We start from the raw sequence: 22,938 nt of genomic DNA on the forward strand, positions 1-22,938 counted from the left end.
ATATAGACGCATGTCCCAAATGTACCGGTAAGCAGGATAAATTTGGCAATTGAAACAAAAAAAGTCTGAGCTATTAATCAAGGTTTTGCGGTAATCTGATATAACCATTAGTTATAAAACACTAAAGCAACAGGTCATAATGCATTATGAACATTGCTGTAGTCTCATGTGTGTTTGTAAATGATTATAACAAGTATTATAATGACTTTGATCACATTATACTGGCTTATGAACATGTATAAATCTTTATAGCAATGGCCTTCAAAGAGAAGTGTTACTGATTGTATTTATTGAGCCCTTTGCGCTAGTGCATGGAGCATTATAGCAAGTCGTATAACACCCTGTTACAGACGTACTCATTAACACAAATGCTGCATAACGCCATATGGACACCTGCTCTATGTTCTGGGTGTAACCAACATATCACAAAAATGCCATGACAAATACCATATCCTGTCATAAGTAGTACAGTTTTGATTGTTGACAGCTCTGAAAATATTTGCTGTTATGACAACTTATCATGTGATATAAACTATTATGGCCTCTAATACTCTGAGAACGTTCATGGCATTCACTGATAACGGTAAGATGACAGTGTTGTGCCAATGTCTGCAGGATATTTTCCATGACATGTCCATGACATGGTAAGATCTGTTATATGATGGAAAGTCACCACAAACTCCCACTTAACTCACACTGCAGTCAAACAGGCAGGCATATTAGTTCCCATGACTTGATCACTGAAATGAAAGCAACATATGCTTTGAAACATAAGCAATGGACACGCAAGCCTCTGCACTCTAGCATACTGCACCACCTCCATTCAATTAAGCAGAGAATCACCTCTATTAGCCCAGGCAGGTTAATAGAGCCGGCTTTCGAGGCCGTGTGGCCATTATTGAGTGACCCTGCAGTGATTACCATTAAAAGACGCACACATGCACTTTCACAAACACACACACACACTCAAGAGCACACGCACACACACACAGACACACACACACACACACACACACACACACACACACACTCCACTGCAACACACAAAGTCTCACAAAGTACCGGCTATTTAAAAGTAATTTTGCAATCATTATGTGAAATAATATGTCAGGACACAATGTACAGTATATACAATAACACACATTCTCTCTCTCATTTTCTCTTTCTCTCTCACTCTCTCCCTTACACACACACACACACACACACACACAAATATATGTTGACACAGAAAGGCCATTTCCCAAATGACCTCTGATAGATTAGCATACTGGGGCCCATTATAACTTCCTCAGGGAGAGTGGCTTAATGAAGTGTGCTGAATACATTACTGTGTGCTAGCTTACCCTGCACCGTCAAGGTTAGCAACATCATGCGTAAACAAGACAATGGTTTTAGCCTAGAGCTTGCTTCATGTGTACATTCTGCTAATGTCTCTTCACTGTGCTGAGAGACTGAAAATGAACAGTCGAGAAAGTATTGTCTTTGTTGCCTTGTCTTTTTCTCTTGTAACGTCTCATGCTGTTGTCAATGGCCCTCCTTTAAGGATACCGTGGCCTTCCAGTGTAACCTTCTCTAAGAACCTTGCATGAGCTACAGAAGAGGTCAAACTCATTAACATTGTGTATGGCTTGCAGAAAATGTCCCACAGTGCTATAAATCCAAGTATTGCAACTTGTTGTGCTGATAAGCTTTAGTTTGGCAAAATGCTCCCCAGCATTAGGTTAAACTTAATCAAAAAGTATACTGGTCACAGACTCTTCTAGAAAGATAGGCCTACAAATTATTTGACATGTAATGAAGCAATGACTCGGATGTCTTTAATAGCCACGGCAATCTCTTATTCACAGTTGGGTTTACAACTGCTCCAACACTGGGCTGAGGATGGATGGTCTCCAGGTGGGAGAATATTACCACATAAATAGACTCAGTCACAGCACGGTGACAGCATTTTGTCTCATGTTTTATGAAGGTGCACCACATTGAAATGCACAAAAAATAACAACCAACAGCTACAAAGAAAAAGGGACTGGTTTAGTCATGTGGATAAGCTAATTCTGTGCATAAGTCTGTTCTGTATTATCTGATGATAATCTTATATGAAATGGTGCCAAGACCTTATTAAAAGTGATTCTGAAACACCCACACTGACGGTGGAGCTTGGGAAATTAAAGAAAGCCCCTGAGAAGTTACAGTTTTCTTATGCTTTGTTAAATGGTTTAATTACCTGACAGCGTGTATGGCAACTCAATAGTCTATGGGGAGGTCTTTGTTGATTCATTTTACACAGACCCATTAGAAATGTCTTCAGTTCCTTAATGAAGACTTGTAGATGTTTTTTTCCTATAGTATTTTATAGTATTTTCTATATCTGGATTGTCCCAGTATTGATGTCATTGCACACCACATACATTTACCTATAGCCCCAGGATAGTTAAGACTACATACATGCATGTTAATACATGTTTCTAAACATTTTTAAAATGTTCGTAAACAGAGACGTTTGTGGACTTGACAGGACAATATGCTATACAATTAAAGTATGTTAGACAGTTTATTGATATGTTATTATATAAGTGAAGAATAAGCTCACAGAAAACCATCAAATAAAGTGTAAGCAAAGTCAAAAGACAAGAGTGCAAGCATCATGGTTAAAGCTGGCAGAGGTCTTATCTGACAGAGAGAAGTGACGAGAGCCTTTCTTTCTTTTTCGGGTAAATGAGAGTGCAGAGGTGCTCTTCAAATCACCAGGCCCAGTCTCACAATAGCACCTCATTACTGAACCTGCTTTGCTTTCTCTCTTCCATGCCACATCCTTATTGGTCTGCCAGGCCATATTTGGGGGCCTTTATAGACTGATAACTAAGGGAGGCAAAGGGAGGGAGGGAGGGAGTGAGAGGGAGGAAAGAGAGAGAGAGAGATAGAGAGAGAGAAAGAGAGAAATCAAACCAGCAGCCACCAGCCTAAATAAGATCACAATATCCCATCCAGACCCTTTCCTCTACACAAGGCTGTCAAATCATTACCTGCTATAGAGACCCAAGCTAAGATTGCTTGCTTCCTTTTCTTTTTCTCTGCAGCATCCCCATCCACCTATCCTCTGCTGCACTCGTCCTCCATGGGAAGAACAGAGAGAATCCTGGGCCATCGATTCAGGTGTCGGGGGTTTGTGGAAAGGTGTAATGTCGATCGATTGTGGAGATGGCCGGGGTTAAGGGCAGGGTCAGTCTTTTCAATCACACCCAAGGATTTCCTGGGGCTTGTGTAAGCAGTACAATCAATATCTCATTACCACATGCTTCCGTACACATTCACCCCACACCCCCCCCCCCTCCCACAACACACACACATACTCAAACATACAGAAACAGCACGTGTGTTGGGCACATCAACGCATCTATAAGTGCATGACAAACACAACTGCTCGTGGAGGAATACCCAAGTCGCATGCACACGGGGAGTGGAGGTGAAAGACTTTCATATTGCACTCCCGGCATCCAGGCTGACAGTTCTGGGCAGAGATACAACACTTGTCAAGCAAGCAGCAAACAGCACCGCCAAGCGCGGCATCAGCTCAGCCAAGCCGCACATTAAGACAGAAGCCATGCATGGGAACGGGAGAGGATCGGCCCGCGGAGCACGACGCAGGCTTCAGGTGAGCTTTGGACCAAGCCAAACACGCTGGATGGGAGTTCACTTCCAGTTCGTCTCAGGCATGATGACACACACATTCTGACACCACAGCTCTGCCAAGATTGATTAAAGTTCTCAAGAAACTTGAGGTTGGTATGAGAGGGAGTGTGTTGGGTGTGTGAGCAACCTACAAGTTACTCATTTTGTACGGAATTTTCCTGAATCTCAATATTATGATCACAATAAACAACAAGTAAATGACTAAGTCAGCACCAGTTGCCTACATCCATTGTGTTGAACTTTTATGCTGTCATGACATCACCAAAAGTAGGCTATTGATTTTACCAAAAATTATTGGCAGTATTTTTAAACTACAAAATGACACACCTTACCTGTAAAGCATTTTGATATAAAATATGAAGGCATTTTCTTCGACAAAATAAAATACAAATGACAAAATATATTTTATATTTGAAATGCTTATTTTATATACTGCCCATCCCTGACTGTTGGCTGCAGCAACTCACATTAGATAGTAGGCCCAAAGCCGGACCGCAACTATATGCACACTACACAAATGAATCAAGGCCCCTCGCCTCGAGTTATAGACCCTTTCAAGAGAGTTCCATTTTCAGCATCATAGTTGGCCCCACAAGGCTTCCGTTTTAACATTCCATATGTTATCTTAATGCAGAGGAAGTAGATTGGGAATCAAATAGAATGTTCAAGCATTGTTTTTGTTTTTATTGTTGAAAGGGTCTATATTGTTGATGAGACTGAAGCAGAACTATCAGGGCATGAGGAAAGACAAACCTCCATGAGCGTGCACTGCGGGAACAGCAGTTGGGTAAGATATCTATGTTCCACATTTTGTCATGTTTCACATTTTGCCACATTTGGCAAAGGATTGATTTGACATTGAACATGAGTACTTTAAAGGTTGCAGTCACTATCAGTGCTATGCAGACTGGTGCATGGGCAGTTTCCAGAGGCAAAAGAACTCATTTTCTCTGTCCATTCCAGATCAATATGGAGATAGAAATGTCACAAAAGGCTGCTTTGTTTCTTTGTTACTTTATATTGTTATGATAAGCCTGAACACATGCACACCATCCCCAACCCCCCAGCCCCCGCACCCCTCTCACACACACACACACACACAAACACACTCACACAGGGAACATAGTGTTCTCAGCAGTAATGTGACGTAGTCAGTGATTTATTATTTGTTTCCTAATTAACAGATATAGACATATTTTCAGTGTCCAATGTATGACTCATTCAGCCATTCTCATCTTACCTCAGTGGACACAGAGGGAAAGAGGAGCATCAAGAGCAGCAACCGCAATGACAAGTTGATAAAATGTGATAACATGGTACAATATAATTAATCACTATTTTCTCACCATCTTCCATTTCATGCAAAGTGGCAATGCAAAGAACTGAAGTGACAAAAAATGCATTGTCTCTGTGTACTAATTAATTCTATTTACATACACCTCATACATCTCAAGCTTTTTCCCATTTCCCCCTGTCTTTCTATAATTATTGTTTCGCAACAGAGCTCAGCGTGGTTCTTGGCTCTCTATCTATGGAGATGAGCTTGGGCTCCTTAAATGCACATCACTGTCATGTCACTTGACATTTAAGCCAATTAACCACATGGCAAGGAACTATGTGAGTCTGGGAATCCCTCTGCTTTTGAATACCATATCCCAGTCAGCTATTAAAATAAATCCAATCTGAGGTCATGTTTCTTATGAGCATGGAATGAAAGAATTGTTATGATCTTATATCTAGTTGTGGTGGAAGAGGTAAATGGGCATTAGAAGATGTGTGAAAGGTTGTAGAGTCATACAGAATAAAATGGAATATATATATATATATATATATATATATATGTGTGTGTGTGTGAGAGAGAGAGAGAGAGAATGAGAGAGAGATAGATAGAGAGAGAGAGAAGCAGGGAGCAAACAGATATGATCAATGTTTTTATAACCTTTTAATTTCTCTTCCTCCCTGTCTACCTGTCTGTGTGTGTGTCTCTGTCTTTTGGGGTGAGATATCCATCAAGGTATTCACACTTTGATTGCATGAAGGTCAACCAAAGTCAATCAGCTTTTATCTCAAATTAGATCGCAGTTTATTTAATATCAGGAACGGAACAGTGGATAGGCAGACAGAGGCTTTTAGATCATGTCTGAGAGACTTGGTGGAGAGGGGAGGGGGTGAGAGAGAAGGGAAAGAGAGAGAGAGAGAGAGAGAGAGAGAGAGAGGGAGATGATTAATTCATGCCGTGCTATCTCAACATGCTTGAGTGCCTCGATGTGGCATTGGAATTACTCGCTACAACACCATATCACCATATTTAAAAAGGCCCAAGCATTCGGATTATCTCAAGGTTGTCCCTCTCTGGAGACATTGACAAGCTACCCGGTGAGGGGTACTATTTTTGGTAGCGAGGCAAGGTGCTGAGACAATGTAGTCAGTCATGTTACAGCCTCCTGCCGCAGCCTAACTCTCAAACGGAGCACCAGCACAGCAAGCCGAAGAGAATGCAGGACAGGACACATACTTAATGGAGCATGCCTCACATGACAATACAATTAAGCAAAATAAATGGGCTTCCTGTTTCATCTCAAAATCCAATGTGTGTTAGCAAGTGTGTGTGCAGCACGCATGAAATATCACCCACGAGTGAGAGGCTGAGAATAATACATTAGGCCACCGACAGAGAGTTCTATTTATGGACAATGTCAGTGTAAGTTTTCCTAAAGGGTTCAAAATGCTTCTAAGGATGGCAGGAGGTCTGCTTTGGGGATACAGACAGCATCGGTCCTGGAGGCTGTGACACTAACCTGCTGCTCTGTGAGTCATCTCAAGTTTAATACAGGCCTATATGGTTCAGTCCAGGGCCAGCTCTAGACAGGGGCCAGGGTGTCCATCCAAACAAAGTCAAGAATTTTTTTTGTTTTTTTTTCAATTGTGCATCTGCGCAGTGTGCAGCCTCAAACCCAGCTTGGATGTACTGTAGACCCCCCGGCCTCCTGTTACTTGTGGTCACTGGGTACTGTCAGTATGAGAAAAACCTCCTGAAAACAATCGATGCTACCTAGCTCGAGTTGTTGCAGCCAACAGCTAGAGTAGCCGGGCAGCTACAGTGCTACACTCTGGGGGCCATGATTTTAAAGATGCCCCCAGAGTGTAGCACTGTAGCTGCCTTGCAGTGCTAGCTGTTGGCTGGGATGGGCAAAAATACATCAAAATGTATTTTAAAATAAAACATCCAATACCCTAATTTTAAGTTTATCAAAATAAACCACACACTGCATTAGCCACACCATGTATCAAAATAAAATGTTTTTTTTTGTATTTTGAAAGAACTAAAAATAATCTTTAAAGGGAGCATGACCTTCTTTATCTGTCTATTTCATCTATTCCTGACTCTGTTGATTAAGTGGACAGTGTTTGAGAGCAACAGCTTTTCTCTGCCTACAAGACATGCTGACATGCTAAGCCTGTTACATCTCATTGCCTAAATACTGTATCAGAAATGCACTCAAACTGTCACAACTGTCAAGGGGTACAAAGTGGAGACAAGTCTCTGACATTGTCAATGCATGCCCAGATTGAGCAATGTTGCAGGGCAACCACATAACCGGTTCCATGTGTTTCGATTGGATGATTAAAGTTCTCATGAAACTGATCATTGGCAGTATTTTTGAACTATCAAATGACACACCTTACCTATAAAGTATTTTGATACAAAATATGAAGGTATTTTCTTCAACAAAATAAAATACAAATGTCGAAATACTATTTTATATTTGAAATGCTTATTATGACCGCCGCTAGCGAAGCTAGCGAAGCGGTCATATAGGGATTGTCAAAGTTTTTTTTTTTTTTTTTCGTCATCTACTTCCTGAATTTTTGGTCAACGATACCCGGGACACCGAACCACCGGGGCACATGAAATTTGGTGGGTATGTAGCCCCACTCTGTGGAAATGCATGGATTCCAGTTGCTGCTACTGGAAGAAACTGGAATCCATGCATTTCCACTGAATTATTTTTGGAATCTGATCCCTTATCATACCTGTTCATTCTTACTCGTCACTCGACTTATCGTGACTAAATTCAAGATGGCTGCAAACGCTAAACTTCGTGAAGATACTGTCTGTATAAATCGTCTTGTAAGTAAACTACCAGTGCTTTTTAAAAGTTCTCAATGTCTCGTTTTAAATGTCAGGGCCTTCGGTAGTCTACCAATGAAGTGTGGAGATACATTGAGCCTCGTAAATGGTGTAAAACAGTGATTTATTTGCATGGCTAGCCCGATGCCGAAGCACCACAACTGAAAAAGCTGTTGGTAGCATCGGCTAACTAGCGCCAGATTTTGGAGTGCAGGGGACAAGCCGAGATGGGCTATGAGACATACGTTCACACTCGATATCATGTTTCAACACACTTTAGGTCAATATCACACCGGAATTCTCCTTTAAGGGGGCATGTCAACCCATCCCAGTACCACTTATTTCATGTATAGCGCCACCTAGTTAAAAATTAAAAAGCAAAAAATGAGGTGTTTTCATCACAATATCTCTGGCTGACAAGGTCAAAACTGCACGAAATTAAAAGTGTAGGATCATTATGACACCCTCCGAATGCATGCCAAGTTTTGTGTACTTTCGTTCATGGGGGGCCTTACAATAAAATAATGTATGTGTACATTTAGTGACGTACACCAACAAGGATTCCCGGGACACTGAAAGACAGGGGTACACAAAACTTGGTGGGCATGTAACCCCACATGGATAGCATGGAACCATCATTTTTCATTTTGATCTGTTGACCCCCGCTGGACTGGACCCCCCGAAAGGAGGGTAGGGCAGACACAGTTCTCTGTGAATATCTTGAGAACTGTAGGGACTAGGATGACCATTTTTTTCCGTATGTTTGCCTACAGGCAGGCGCATAGCAAGCGTGGGGGATGTGGGTGTTATAACGTACACACTTTTCCTGGAACACGATTCTATCCCCCACACTTTTTGTCAAATTAAAACGAAAGTAAAATATGGAAATAAACACTCACGTAAAGAGTTGGAACCGTATGTCTAATAAGGGTGGGCTCTGATAACGCACACACAGAGAGACACAAATAAGTCTGTTGATTTGATTGAACGGTCATCCAGCCAATCACATCAAGTTAGCGTCAGTGAATAACCCGAGCCGCTCTGATCAAATTCAAAGTGTGCGTCTTTCAAGGCTGCTTGAGTATGCATTATAAAGTCTGCAGTGATCAGATATGAGGTAGAATTGAAATGATAATTGTTACCACATTATTAGTAAACCAAAATTCACTGTCTCTCTGACAGTTTTTGTCACAATGTAGAAATGCACGAGTCAAAGTGAAAGCGGGGGTGCGCGCACCAAGGGCATTGGCTACTGTTCTCATTATTCTCTGTCTATGATCTGCAGCTTTTCTCAAACTATGGGCCTCCTCAACAATTAGCTTACTGGTCCACGTAGCCGCGAAATTAAGTTATGCCTGGTGCTTCACGTCTGATAATTTGCAGGAAGATTGGCTAAAAGTTTCCCAAATCAGAAATAGCCTTCTTATTAATTTGGTGTCATCAACTATATAGACATCCAGGCCAGCACATATACGTCTCCAAGACGCTTGGAAAAGATCTGAACAGCTTACATCGCGTTCCATTTAGAACATCTTATTTGATCTTATTGATCTTACAAACGTCGGCGGCATTTCACTGTCAATGTGTGTCGTTCTACATGTAGCCTACTACAGATCTCAATGTCTTAAATACGATCGCGTTCCATTTAGAACATCTTATTTTGATTTTACAAACAGCGGCGTCAAGACACATTTGAGTTCTACATCTGAGAACTAGGATTTCCAGCATGTAGAACTCAAAGAACGCGTATGAGCGCTCATGCAAAGTGTGCGTCCCTGCAGCAAGTGAAAGGTAACGTGGGCTACAACACTCGTTTAATCAACAACGGCTTCCTGTAACTATTATTGAAAACAGCATAGAAACTTCTAATCATAATCTTTAAACTGACATTAATTAAGCTGGCTATATGCAACACAATTTATTTATATTCCCTTTGCATATGTTTGGGTAGACTTAAAACGTTTTTGAATTTGAGCTTACAGTTCTGTCATTATTTTGTGTCCTTTACATTTATACATAGGTATTATATTAATAGTCCAGTGATACCTCGAAATTAGGCTGTTGTCTGTTAGGCAATTTATTGTAGCCTGCTAACCATATGCACAAAACATAATTTCTGAAATGATTTCTTCATTTATAACATGAGATATGTCTCCATGTAGGGTAGTGTCAAATAGTGAAGTGATAGCAGGTAGATCATGTAGGCCTACATGTCACATGAGCCACACATATGAGGGGCGCTGCTTGTTCTGTCCCTGCCAAACTGCATTAAAATGGTGTATTTATTTAGCAATCAGAATTTCAAAAAAGTTTCGGGGGAGAAACTCCCGGATACATGCCAATATAGTCCGCACCCCTCTCAGAAAATACTTACAACGTCCCTGTAGGGAGTTATTTATAATTTGGCCGGATTGTTTCACTTCCCTATCCCACAACCCCCACACTTTTAAAAAGCTTGATACGCCTCTGCCTCCAGGGGTCATGTTAACCCATTTCACACACACACACATACATTCACAGTAATCATACGTATCACACATACGTACACAGTAGACATATGTACGCTTGCATGCACAGGCACATACGCAGGCACACACACAAGCACGCACACACACATACACACACACACACACACACCCACACACATAACATAAACATGTACATGCACACAATTCAAGAATTTCTCAGAATTATGAACAGGCAAGATGGAGGTGGGGTTGTATAAAATGAATTTTACATGTGAAATCTATGAACTAATCATGTTTTGGTACTTGTTGTCTACACTGTAAAAATTATAAGATCCTGGAGGAACTTTTAGGGGTTCTTCAATTTGAAACTGTGGGGGAACCTCAAAAGGTTCTTCGAAGAACCTTTAAAGAAAGGTTCTTTGAAGAACCTTTTCAAAGGTTGCTTGAGGAACCTTTTGAAGTTCATTACAGAACCTTCATTATTATTAACCTTTATTATTATTATTATTATTATTATTATTATTAGAATGTATTAACCTTTATTGTTATTATTATTTTCATTATTAGAATGTGGGATAAATGTACATGAAACAACAGATGTATTTAAGCAAGAATTTAATCAAAAGCGTCAAAGCATGTCAATGGCAAAATATTAGGAATACTGTACATGAAAGGATGGACAGATAGATACATAAATAAATATATAAATAAACAAATAATACACAGGCTACATAGATGAAGGCATGAATGAAAACATCTATTAAACAATGCTATTAACAAGAACACAATTAACTTCCTAATCTAAATGAAATAGTCAATAAATGATTGACTTGATTTTTTCTTTTGTCTTAATATCACACATAGACTGTAAAAACAACAATGTCTTGTTCACGGCCTTTGGGTATTCCATATTGAAAATTAAATAAACTGCTAGCAATGCTCCAATGCCCATCAACACATCATCTGGTGTTACGACGTCTTGTCCGTCCATGCAAAGTGTAATGGTGGTGTCTTCCTCAAAGGGGTTGCCTCTCATGCATAGGGTAGGTGTGGGTGTCTTGGATATCTGAAAAGTACAGAATAACAGTATTTAGAATGGGGATTGGTGATATTCAAGCCCATTGGCTGGGGAAGTTTCTAACAGTGTCAAATGACTGGTACTCTTACCTTATCCACAACGTATGAGCCTGTCAGGATTGTCCCCAAACAGATATGGCCGCTCTGCTGCAAAGAGTCCTGAATTTGAACAATATACTGGATAAGTCTTATAGCAGTAATAACATACTTGTATTGTAATGTAATTCCATACAGTTTTATAGCAGTAATGACATCAAGTGTAAATCAAACTTCTTAATACCTTTGTATTTGTAGGTTGTCTCCTCACAGGCCTGATTTAGTGCAGATTGGTACTTAGGTCAATGTTATGCAGGTGCTGAATTTCAGACAAAACCTTTAAAAAGATAAGAACAAATTACATGTTTGCTTGGCAGAAGAAAATCTGAAAAATAATTTGCAGTGAACTAAATGCCAAATGTTAACTCACAGTTCAAATGTGGTGTAAAGCTGGGTATTCAGTAAGGATTTCCTGTGTGGAGTGGCGTTGAATAAATGCCACTCTGTCACTGATTGTTCTCCTTATTCTGTTTTCAATCGTATTTAGATCAGGGTTTACTTTTTAACACTCCTCCTTCATTTTTGTCTTATTGTCCTGTAAATGTTACATTCAATTTAAAGTAAAGGTCAATTTGGTTAAAGAAATTTAATAAGTAGTAATATATGGTGTTTAATCATCATCTGAAAACTTACATTGGATTTGAATACGCTTTCATCACCAAGAACATCTACAACCTGTCAGTGTAAAAAGATCATCAGTGAACAAATGCACACGCACGCACACACACACACACACACACCATACCTGAACTACAGTGTTTGCATCCTGGGTAGCAGGTATCTGTGTGAATAGAAAAAAAATAAGTGTGGTTTCTGGTTTCCCTCACATTGGATTGAGTTTTGTCCTGGAATCAAAGTAAACTGCAATAAGGATCACAGTGAAGTGTAATTCTGAAAGCTTCTGCTTGAGATACAGATGTATTTTGCTTTGTGAGGAAAAGGTGACTTGCCTGTGATGAATTTTGCCTTTTCCCATACTTTGCTCGATGGTTTCCAATTTCAGGAAGGCTCAGTGGGATTCTTTCCTTCTTGAATTTGTTTTTAGCATTCCCAACCAACTATAATATGAAAGGTTATATAAACCTAATAGGAAAATTCAAATGCAATGGCCTGGTTTATACAGGTGTTAAGCAACATACCAACAGAAGTGAAGAGTGTCATAGGCATACATGATTCAATTGCATCTGTAAGTGAGCAGACTACAACAACCTGAATACCCCTTACAGGAATATCCCATCCCATTATCCCTACTTGTTAGGTGCCCTAAAAAAGGACCCTCACTACAGCCAGTAGGCCTAACTGTATGTTTATTACTTTAATAATCTACTTACATGCATATCCTGGTCCTGTGCGATCCCGGAGGAAAGGGTGCTTAGATACAGCAGCAGCACAAATGTCATGATACTGGATACCTTTGAAATTAAACATAGAGATGGAGTAGCCTATATTTTAAATGACTTAATGATTTAAATGACTGGTTGTTGTTTTGCGTGAATGCAAATGAAGAACAGTAAGTAAAGCTGTAGGCTACCTCATGCTACACACTTAACGTTACCACATAGAAATTGAATCAAATAGGACCTGTATAATCTGTGTGCAGCAGTATGAACGTCTGGACTTCCTCCATTAATGTTAGCTTTCATTTCAGGAGAGTTGGAAACACGGGAAGTTGAAAAGTCTGTGCTGAAGGAGTAAAATAGACAAAATATTTGGCTAACATTCAGTTTAAGCATAGCATACAAGCCAAGGCATAATGCTATCTTATAACTTAAAAAACTAACGGTAGGCTAAATAAGGCTGCTAAGCTCTAACGTTAACGTTATGTTAAACAAAAAGTTAAGGTTAACGTTCACGAACGGTGACACGTTGATCTTACCTTTAGCCTATAATGAGGTCATGGTTAAAACGTCTCGTTTCCATTTAATATGTAGAATATGTATCATTTAAGGTATAGTTTCTGACAAACGTCAACATTAAAAAAGCTTGATAGGGCTGTCAAAATGTTGCACTCACCTCCTGTAGTAACGTTGACTCAACTGTCAAATTCTGTTGCCATTTTTAAAGAAGATTCCACACGCGCGTCATCGCCTCGAGCAACACCTGTCTGCCCATCGAGTTATCCGACCGTGTTCTGCTGCTATTTTGGCATTGGCAGTAGGCCTAGCCTATGCTCGTCTAGTTTTTCAAAATAGTTAATTACACACAATTAACAAAACACCACACAAGTAGCTGAATGCTTCAGATCTTTTGCGCAATTAAACACTAGTCAAACTATAGGCGATTACTCATCAAAACTCTTATTTTGTTGTCATAGCCTATCACAGGCCTAGCATCATATTATCTGATTAGGTTAGCCTATGTTTTGAATCAGTTAGGCCTAGGCCTGTAAAAGATAAATTCAAGAAAATTATTCTCTCAGCTGGAGATCCTCCAGGAACCTTGATTAAATTGGGTTCTTTGAGGAACCTCCTTTCATACTGAAAAATCGTTAAGGTTCTTGCAGAGACCTCTAAGAGCATCAAGGCACGTTTGAGTTCTCAGAAGAGCCCCTGGGTTCTTGGAGTAACATTGAGGTTCTTCAAGGAACTATCCAATTTTTACAGTGTAGCAGATATCAGTGAGAATTGAGTGTGGATAATGCAATTTAGTGAGACAGTTAGAATCATATAGGCCTTTCAGCGTGATTTATTTTTGTGGAAAAAATGTGCTGGACTGGGTGGCGGTCATATTTTGTACCGCTCTGCGGTACATCTAGTTTTGTTGGAAGTTAAACGTGGGTTGGAATAATGGACGCTTCCTACAAGGACTATAGTTTACCGCAGAGAACGTTTAATAAGGATAGGATGATGTTCACATGAAATGTAATTCCCATTTCTTCTTGAAGCCGAAATAAATCTGAGGATGTTTATCGGACATGCTTGGTTTTTACTGCAGGTACGTTAATCTTATAATATCAATTAAGGACCTAGGTAATGTTACCGTTAGCGTTGGTTGAGTGATGGAGGCCAATTTGATTGATTGCATTTGTAGAAAACTATAAATGCGGTTATACCAAGCAAATTGATAGCAGCACTGTAATTGTATCTTTCGACTGCCATTTGTTGCACGTGCTACAAAAATCATTCTGTGCAATGGAAGATTTACCAACGTTACACCGGGTCTGATACAGTTTTGCCTATACATGCGTGAGACTGAGACGCCTGTTTATTTTGTTTTAAGTGCGTGCAGGGTGTGAGAGGGGAATCGATGTGCTTTGATTCCAGCTTGGTAGTTGTAGTCTGTGAAATTAAAAAGCACGTGTGTGTGAAGTATCCAAACAATGACACCTTCATTTCATTATGGCTGCTTTAGCAACACACCTTAAGCTACTGTGTAGTGGGTCCCATTTAGAAGTGGAGTCATTCCGTGTGAAATCACCCAATTTCAGCACAATTTGGCAGGTGACCCTCTCCGAAAAAATCTGAAAAAAATTACAGGTGTTTGTAGACCAAATCCATGCATAGATCTTAAATAGTATATCTGGATAACTAATCGTTGCAAAACTACAGCCCTTTGAAACTTCAAGTCATTTTAAGCATTGTGGTGAACAATCCTTTTTGTTCAACTTCCAGCATTATTGGCTCTTTTGGTATTTCACACACATTAGTGAAACTATGTGAATAGAAGTACATTTTCCTGTTGAATTAAAAAATCCAATCGGATCAGACGTATCTTGTGTACTTTCCCCTCTGCAAAGCTCTGAAAATGGCTATAAATTCATAATGTTAAAAGACATCATCACTTTTGAGGGCTTCTCATTCAGAAAGTATGTGACACAAATTCATCAGATTTTTTTCCTACACATATATGTATTATACGGTCCTGTCCATGCATTAACTTTGGTTGTTATCATTTTCATATTTTCAGAGTATTTTTTTTAAAATTAGGCCTGATTTTCAAAAAGCCTGTTTTCATCTTCTCATTTCACCACGTGGACAGTTAACAGGATTTTTTTAAAATTTACCATATATCATTCTGTATGTGAGGATCATCTGCCCAAAATTTGGGCTTGTTGCTGAGTTTCTTCATTGAGATAAGATTTTTTTTAAATATTGTCTATAAATCAACTGAATTTGTACTGGATCTGCAGTACCACTTTGCACCACATGTGGTGCTCTTTTAATACAATGGAAGTCAATGGAAGAGTAACGGCTCCCACACACAGCTGCGTGCATCGCGTTGCTGGAGACGCATCCCATTCACTTTAAATGGGCTCACGTGATCCGTTGCCAAACTGAATTGTGGGTCCGTCGCGTCGCGTTTCTCCCGCCGCTCGCGTTGAGGAGTTCAGCTGTTGCTGCACCGACAGACGGCACCGGCCAATCAAGCCAATCTACGGACGGCACCAACCAATCACATTACGGTTTTACTTCAAGTCATTTGCATAGCTACCGTCGGGAACACCCACTGGCATGCGTTGACGGAACGCAGCTGTGTGTGGGAGCCGTAAGAGAGTCACTTGTTTGCTGCACATATCCAATCTAAACACACAGTTTATGGTTCATAGTTGAATTGGTCCAAATAATTATTGCAACATGAACAACATACTACTCATACATAAATCTTATCTAGAGAAAATAAACTGATCAAGTAAATTATACACACATAAGACTGACTGGTCATCATACATGCAGCAAGAGGATTTAGCATAATTACCATCTTTGTAATGAGTTTTCTACACCAGCTTTAACCTATCAGTGCCTATGTGAGTACTTTAATAATTACTAGCCAACTGGTTAGGCAAAGTCTATATCCATCGTCAAATGCATGGGATGCAGTCCTCTTTGATACATAGACAAAGAGCATCAATATGGAGATCAGTGCTTCGTCTCCATGTGATCTGGGAAAGAAGTTGGAAAATGAATGACATAAAGGAACATATTCAAGAAACAATGGGTTTCTAAAATTCAGTTCATCAAGGTATTTCACTTGATGAAGATGACCATGTGTGTTTTCATCACAAGTATTCATAACAAGGTTTGAGGACTCGTGGATCCAAGAGGCATTTGTAAAAAGATGATAAATCGTTAGTATTGTATGCATCTGACAATGTACAGAATTTTAGAAACCCCTTTTTACTTGAACCATATGAACCATAAACTGTGTGTTTAGATTGGATATGTGCAGCAAACAAGTGACTCTCTTACTCTTCCATTGACTTCCATTGTATTAAAAGAGCACCACATGTGGTGCAATGTGGTACTGCAGATAAAGTACAAATTCAGTGGATTTATAGACAATATTTGTAAAAAATCTTATCTCAATGAAGAAACTCAGCAACAAGCCCAAATTTTGGGCAGATGATCCTCACATACAGAATGATATATGGTAAAATTTAAAAAAATCCTGTTAACTGTCCACGTGGTGAAATGAGAAGATGAAAACGGGCTTTTTGAAAATCAAGCCCAATTTAATAAAAATGCTCTGACAATATGATAATGTTAACAACCAAAGTTAATGCATGGACATGACCTTATAATCCATACATGAGTGGGAAAAAAATCTGATGAATTTGTGTCACATACTTTTTGAATGAGAAGCCCTCAAAGGTGGTGATGTTTTTTCACATAATGAATTTATAGCCATTTTCAGGGGGGAATTACACAAGATAGACCTGATTTGATTGGATTGTTAAATTCAACAGGAAAATGTACTTCTATTCACATAGTTTCACTAATGTGTGTGAAATACCAAAAGAGCCAATAATGTTGGAAGTTGAACAAAAAGGATTGTTCACCACGATGCTTAAAATGACTTGAAACTTCAAAGGGCTGTAGTTTTGGAACCATTAGTGATACAGATATACTATTTAAGATTTATGCATAGGTTTGGTCTACAAACACCTGTGAGTTTTTTCAGATTTTTTGGGAGAGGGTGACCTGCCAGCCACTGGGTGATTTGACACGGAATGACCCAGTGGCTACTTCATTCGCGCTTTCCTTGACTCATGGAGCTGCGTGAATTTTATTACAACTTTTCGCCACGATATGGCAGTTTAAGTCCGCTTGATACTGTAAGGCGTAAGCCATTGGTTTCCAAAGGAGATTTTATTTGTGTCGCCAGCATAGCCTATTGACAATTTATGTTGTAAATAGGCCTACCTTATACGCCTACCTGTAGCTTAGGGAAGCTAACAGCTTTCTATTAGGATCTAGTTTGTTAGTTACAGTTTTGTCATAACTCCCTGATGCATTTTTGCATTTAGAATAGCCAGAGCGTGAACAATATCGGGTGCCTATGGACTAGGCTTGGTGAACCCAGCCTGATCTGCCCGCTATTTTTTTTTTTGATTTCTTAAAAGATTGAGCTTGGTCTGGTGAAAGCCAGACTAGCCATGGACCTCAGTTACACAATGCAAGGGAACATGAATCAGCCTATATTTGCACGAACAATAACGGACAACAGCTCTTCAACTTTGGCCCGTTAAAATGTGTATGAACAGTCTAGCGACGCATTTCATCTAGGCCCATTTGGACATGTCAGTTATTTGCACCACTAGATGTTAAACAGCATTTCGTTTCAGACTACTGTTACTTAAAGGAGAATTCCGGTGTGATTTTGACCTAAAGTGTTTTGAAACATGATACCGAGTGTGAACGTATGTCTCATAGCCCATCTCGGCTTGTCCCCTGCACTCCGAAATCTGGCGCTAGTTAGCCGATGCTACCAACAAGGCGGTCAATGGTGGTGCCTCGGCATCGGCATAGCCATGCAAATAAATCACTGTTTTACACCATTTACGAGGCTCAATGTATCTCCACACTTCATTGGTAGACTTCCAAGGGCCCTGACATTTAAAACGAGACATTGAGAACTTTGAAAAAGCACTGGTAGTTTACTTACAAGACGATTTATACAGACAGTATCTTCTCGAAGTTTAGCGTTTGCAGCCATCTTGAATTTAGTCACGATAAGTCGAGCGACGAGTAAGAATGAACAGGTATGATAAGGGATCAGATTCCAAAAATAATTCTGTGGAAATGCATGGATTACAGTTTCCTCCAGTAGCAGCAACTGGAATCCATGCATTTCCACGGAATTATTTTTGGAATCTGATCCCTTATCATACCTGTTCATTCTTACTCGTCGCTCGACTTATCGTGACTAAATTCAAGATGGCTGCAAACGCTAAACTTCGAGAAGATACTGTCTGTATAAATCGTCTTGTAAGTAAACTACCAGTGCTTTTTCAAAGTTCTCAATGTCTCGTTTTAAATGTCAGGGCCCTTGGAAGTCTACCAATGAAGTGTGGAGATACATTGAGCCTCGTAAATGGTGTAAAACAGTGATTTATTTGCATGCCTATGCCGATGCCGAGGCACCACCATTGACCGCCTTGTTGGTAGCATCGGCTAACTAGCGCCAGATTTCGGAGTGCAGGGGACAAGCCGAGATGGGCTATGAGACATACGTTCACACTCGGTATCATGTTTCAAAACACTTTAGGTCAAAATCACACCGGAATTCTCCTTTAATTTGTGCATTAACAATAACGTTTCAGACTACTGTTACTTAATTTGTGCATTGACAATAAAGTATTACATGAACTAAAGATGACTAAAATCTTATGTAGAAGAAGAAACATTCACAAAAAAATCCATCCATCCAAAAATGACCTTTGTTTTTGAAAGCTGTTGAAAACGGCATGGAACTGACAGAGATGTTTTTGTTTATAAATAAATAAATAAATAAATAACATTATGCTGATACCTTTTGCTTTTCCCAAATACAATGTAGCCTACAGGTGTAAGTGACCTTTCATCAATACAGTTGCAATGGATGAACTGTGATGAACTGCCCTACTTGTGATTGTTTAGAGATTTTAAAGGTTTTATAACAATGCTACATCTTCTTTGGCTATTCTACAATCTATTCACCTTTTCAGCACCAGTAGGCTACTTTCTGTGCAGCCGCACACACACACTCAGGCATGCCAAACCATAGATATATACACTAGATGTCGCCTTCTGCTTCTCAGCATGCGTCAACACCGCCGCCATCTTGGTACAGGGATCTGAAGCGCTAAACTAGTTCTCCTGTATTGTCAGCGTTACCTATTTAGCGACGTTTGGCCATCCCCAGCGATAGAAAACCTTTTTAGCGATTAGCGACAAATTTGGGAACTTCTCACAATGATGGCAGATCGGCTTCTTTGTTGTTGAAACGTAAGAAAATCACCTTTCTCATGGCTTTGTCATTTATGAATTCAGCTACATCTCGTTTGCCCATGGCACTGACCCATGATTATAAAAGTAACGACTGGCGTAGCCTATGTAGTAGCAGAGGTAAATGTTCTACAGATCTACAGCAACTTCTGGTGAGATTACAACTTACATGAGTAAACGAGACGAGGGGTATGTGGCCTCAACCAGAGCCTGTCTACGAAGAGCCTGTTTACTTTCATTGTATCGAACCTGGTTGCAGTTTACTCATTGTTCCTCTAGGGGCCGCCGCTAGCTAGTGCAGAATGAATGGGAGTCTATGGGGCTAGACGGGTAAAATGTATCTTTATTATCGTCTTAAGCTTAGTTTTCTCTAGACTCAACGATAAATACATGCCTGTCAGTTGGAACAACCCAAAAAACTAGATAATTGCTTGAGATTTTGACGATTTATGGTGATTTTATTTTCGCTAGATCTTTGCCCAGATTGACGCTAATGCATTATAGAGGAGTGGATCACTGAAGCAAGATGGCGTCTCGATTGACGCATTTGTTCCAATGAACAGCAGTAGTCAAGGCGACATCTAGTGTATATATCTATGATGCCAAACAAGCATACACAAAAGTTTCAAGAGTGGGGGATGGAGTAAAATATGGAGACAAATTGAAGTGTGATTTATTTTCGCGGAACGGATGTACATGCAGGACTGAGCGGCGGTCATATTTTGTACCGCTATGCGGTACATCTAGTTTTAAATACTGCCCCTGCCTGGCTTTTGGCTGCAGCAACTCACATTAGATAGACCCAAAGCCGGACTACAACTATACGCTTCTCCCTTGCATCAAGTTAGTGAGAGTTATATTATTGAGGTGCTAAGAAAACGTGCAGTCTGATCCGAGAGTGCAGCTTTTGATAGGTGATCTGTTCTGACATAGTGCCAACCCAACAAAATATAATTTAATTGTTTGTTCCCTCAGTGCTTTCCTAAATAGCTTACCCATGGACTTTCCCTTAGACTGCCTTCAGTTTCTTATCCAGAAAATAGGTTACTTCTCTCATGTGTGACTAAAAGTGCTCATGACATAATTTTAACATTGGTTTTCAAAAAAGTTTATTACGGAGCTGTAAAGTGAGATACAAGGTTATGATGCCAGTCACACAATGTTGTTTTTCTCTAGATATAGAAATGGTTCATATAAAAGCTTAAAATGCTTCAGATGTAAAGTTATTCGTTGTCAAAGAGATGCCAAAATGAATGGGGGTGAATGGAATGCTAACTCCAGGTGAAGCCTTATTAGCCTCAGAGCTTCCCATAGAGGGTACGCCTTCCGAATGTTCGTCTATTCCCTTGCTACAGACACAAGTTACTCTCCGTCTTAAACTGATTAGACTAAGGCACCACTAATACATCAAGACATTAAAGGTAGGTGTTAAAAAAGTAAAATATGAATAAATATGAAATATTTAAATGCCAAAATATTTTAGGCTATTGTAATTATATGAACTCCAATATGAACTACAATGAATACAATATTATAATATACATATAGGCTATATAGGCCTACTGTATATAATCGCCAGCACTGACAATATTCAATATTACTAGTGGTGATAAGGTGGTAGGGGGCCCCCAAATCAAATTCTGCTTAGGGCCATCAGGGCTTAGACCGGATCTGAGTAGGCCTACCGATTTATTTTTGTGTTTGTGTTTTGTGTTTATGTCCATTTTGATCCAATCTGACCGCTTTGCTATGTTGCCCACCCAAAATTTCTACCAGCCCACCCAAATGAAGTAGGCTAGGCTAGAAATGGCCCTGGTTCAGTCATTCATCAAAAGTAGGGGTAATACACCAAATTGATTCCAACATTCTCGATTCATGGGTTTCATCAGGTCCCTTTCCACAGGTGTATTAATCAAGCACCATGCCGTCTGCATTCGTAATCTATGTGCTTGGTTAATTTTACACACCTGTGGAAAGGGACCTGATGAAACCCATGAATTTGGAATGGTGGTTGTAAACCAAAAGCTTTCATTGATGCAAACAAAACGTGTCCAACTTCTATTAATGTGTCTAACCGTGTTCTATTTGCATGACTGTAGTCTACCATTTAAATGATAGCGACACTGTCGCGAGAAGTTTGACTCACTAACTCCCTTGTTGAGAGAAAAGTTTGCTAAACCTATCGGCTTTCTTTCACCGTCTCCGTTTCATGTCTGTGTCTCTCTTCAATAACTCAGCACAAATGAAGCGCTAGGAGAGAAAATGCGTGTTAATAATTAAAGATTGGCGCAGCTAGTCGGAGCAGTGAGTCAGTCAGAGCGCCCTGCCTGATGTTTAGTATGCATTTGGCTGCTTCTTCTTTTGCTCGTCTGGAATCCGGCTGGGATAACGCGGCTGTCGACTGCAGCTGGCTGCATGTCGCAGCACAATGTGACACCAGGGAATACTTTAGCAAACACGCGCGCGCGCACACAACAAAAAAGGCAGACAGAAACACACCCACGCACGATTGCTTCAATGGTGCTCACTGGGGCGCAGGCGTAGGCTATTGTACTGTAGCTCAGATTCAAAAGCAAGTGACAGTAAATGCCCATCATACAGTATCTGCACAGACACACAATCAATCTCTCTCTCTCTCTCTCTCTCTCTCTCTCTCTCTCTCACACACACACACACACACACACACACACACACACACTGTTTCCCCTTCAGGCTGCTCCTTACATGTACAAAAGCTGCAACATCATTTCTGCAGAGAAACGGACCATGAGGATGCTGGCGATCATGGACAGTGACCGCCACCCACTACGCAGTACGCTCAATAAACAGAGGAGCATGTTCAAAGGCAGACTTCTGTCACTGTCATGCTCAACAGACAGGTTGAGGAGGTCCTTTGTCCCTAAGGCCATCCAACTTTTCAATTCCACACAAAAGGGGAGGGAAGAAATAGACTTTTCAGCATGAGCCTGTCTACCTCAGCCCCTACCATATCAGTTTGACAGCTGTCTACCTGACTGATTTACTACATTAGCCCTTCTACACAATCTGGTCATCTAGACTACACTTATAACGTATTCCCTTTTCTATATTGTTCTAAAATTATATTATTTTTCCTGGTTGTTAAGCGATTCTATTATGTTTACATTCTTGTCTTTTCATAGTCATAGCCTCCTGACTACCAGCAGTTAAATTTTGTCCTCTCTAGAGGACCTTTATAAACCAGAATATCTCCCACACCATACATTCTATTGAGCTAATTCCTTTTGTTCTC

General features: G+C 40.1%; 1 long non-coding RNA gene across 2 annotated transcripts; it reads right to left on the reverse strand.

Moving 5' to 3' along the window:
- Window positions 1–10,888: 10,888 nt before the first annotated feature.
- On the reverse strand, window positions 10,889–14,065 carry LOC143103851 (uncharacterized). 2 transcript variants are annotated; one of them, XR_012982950.1, is made up of 10 exons: window positions 13,477–14,065; window positions 13,019–13,146; window positions 12,795–12,875; window positions 12,414–12,521; window positions 12,209–12,244; window positions 12,097–12,138; window positions 11,834–11,998; window positions 11,648–11,740; window positions 11,458–11,526; window positions 10,889–11,356 (listed from the first exon to the last, which is right to left on the reverse strand). It is a non-coding gene; the product is annotated as an uncharacterized LOC143103851 (long non-coding RNA). The 2 variants fall into 2 exon arrangements; XR_012982949.1 differs by having other exon boundaries at window positions 12,414–12,546.
- Between the last annotated feature and the right edge of the window lie 8,873 nt (window positions 14,066–22,938).

Source organism: Alosa pseudoharengus, unplaced genomic scaffold (assembly GCF_046254945.1).
Source record: "Alosa pseudoharengus isolate Yale_2024_CS ecotype anadromous, Long Island Sound unplaced genomic scaffold, YU_APseudo_1.1 YU_APseudo_1.1_scf_5, whole genome shotgun sequence".
NCBI classification, from domain to species: domain Eukaryota; kingdom Metazoa; phylum Chordata; class Actinopteri; order Clupeiformes; family Clupeidae; genus Alosa; species Alosa pseudoharengus.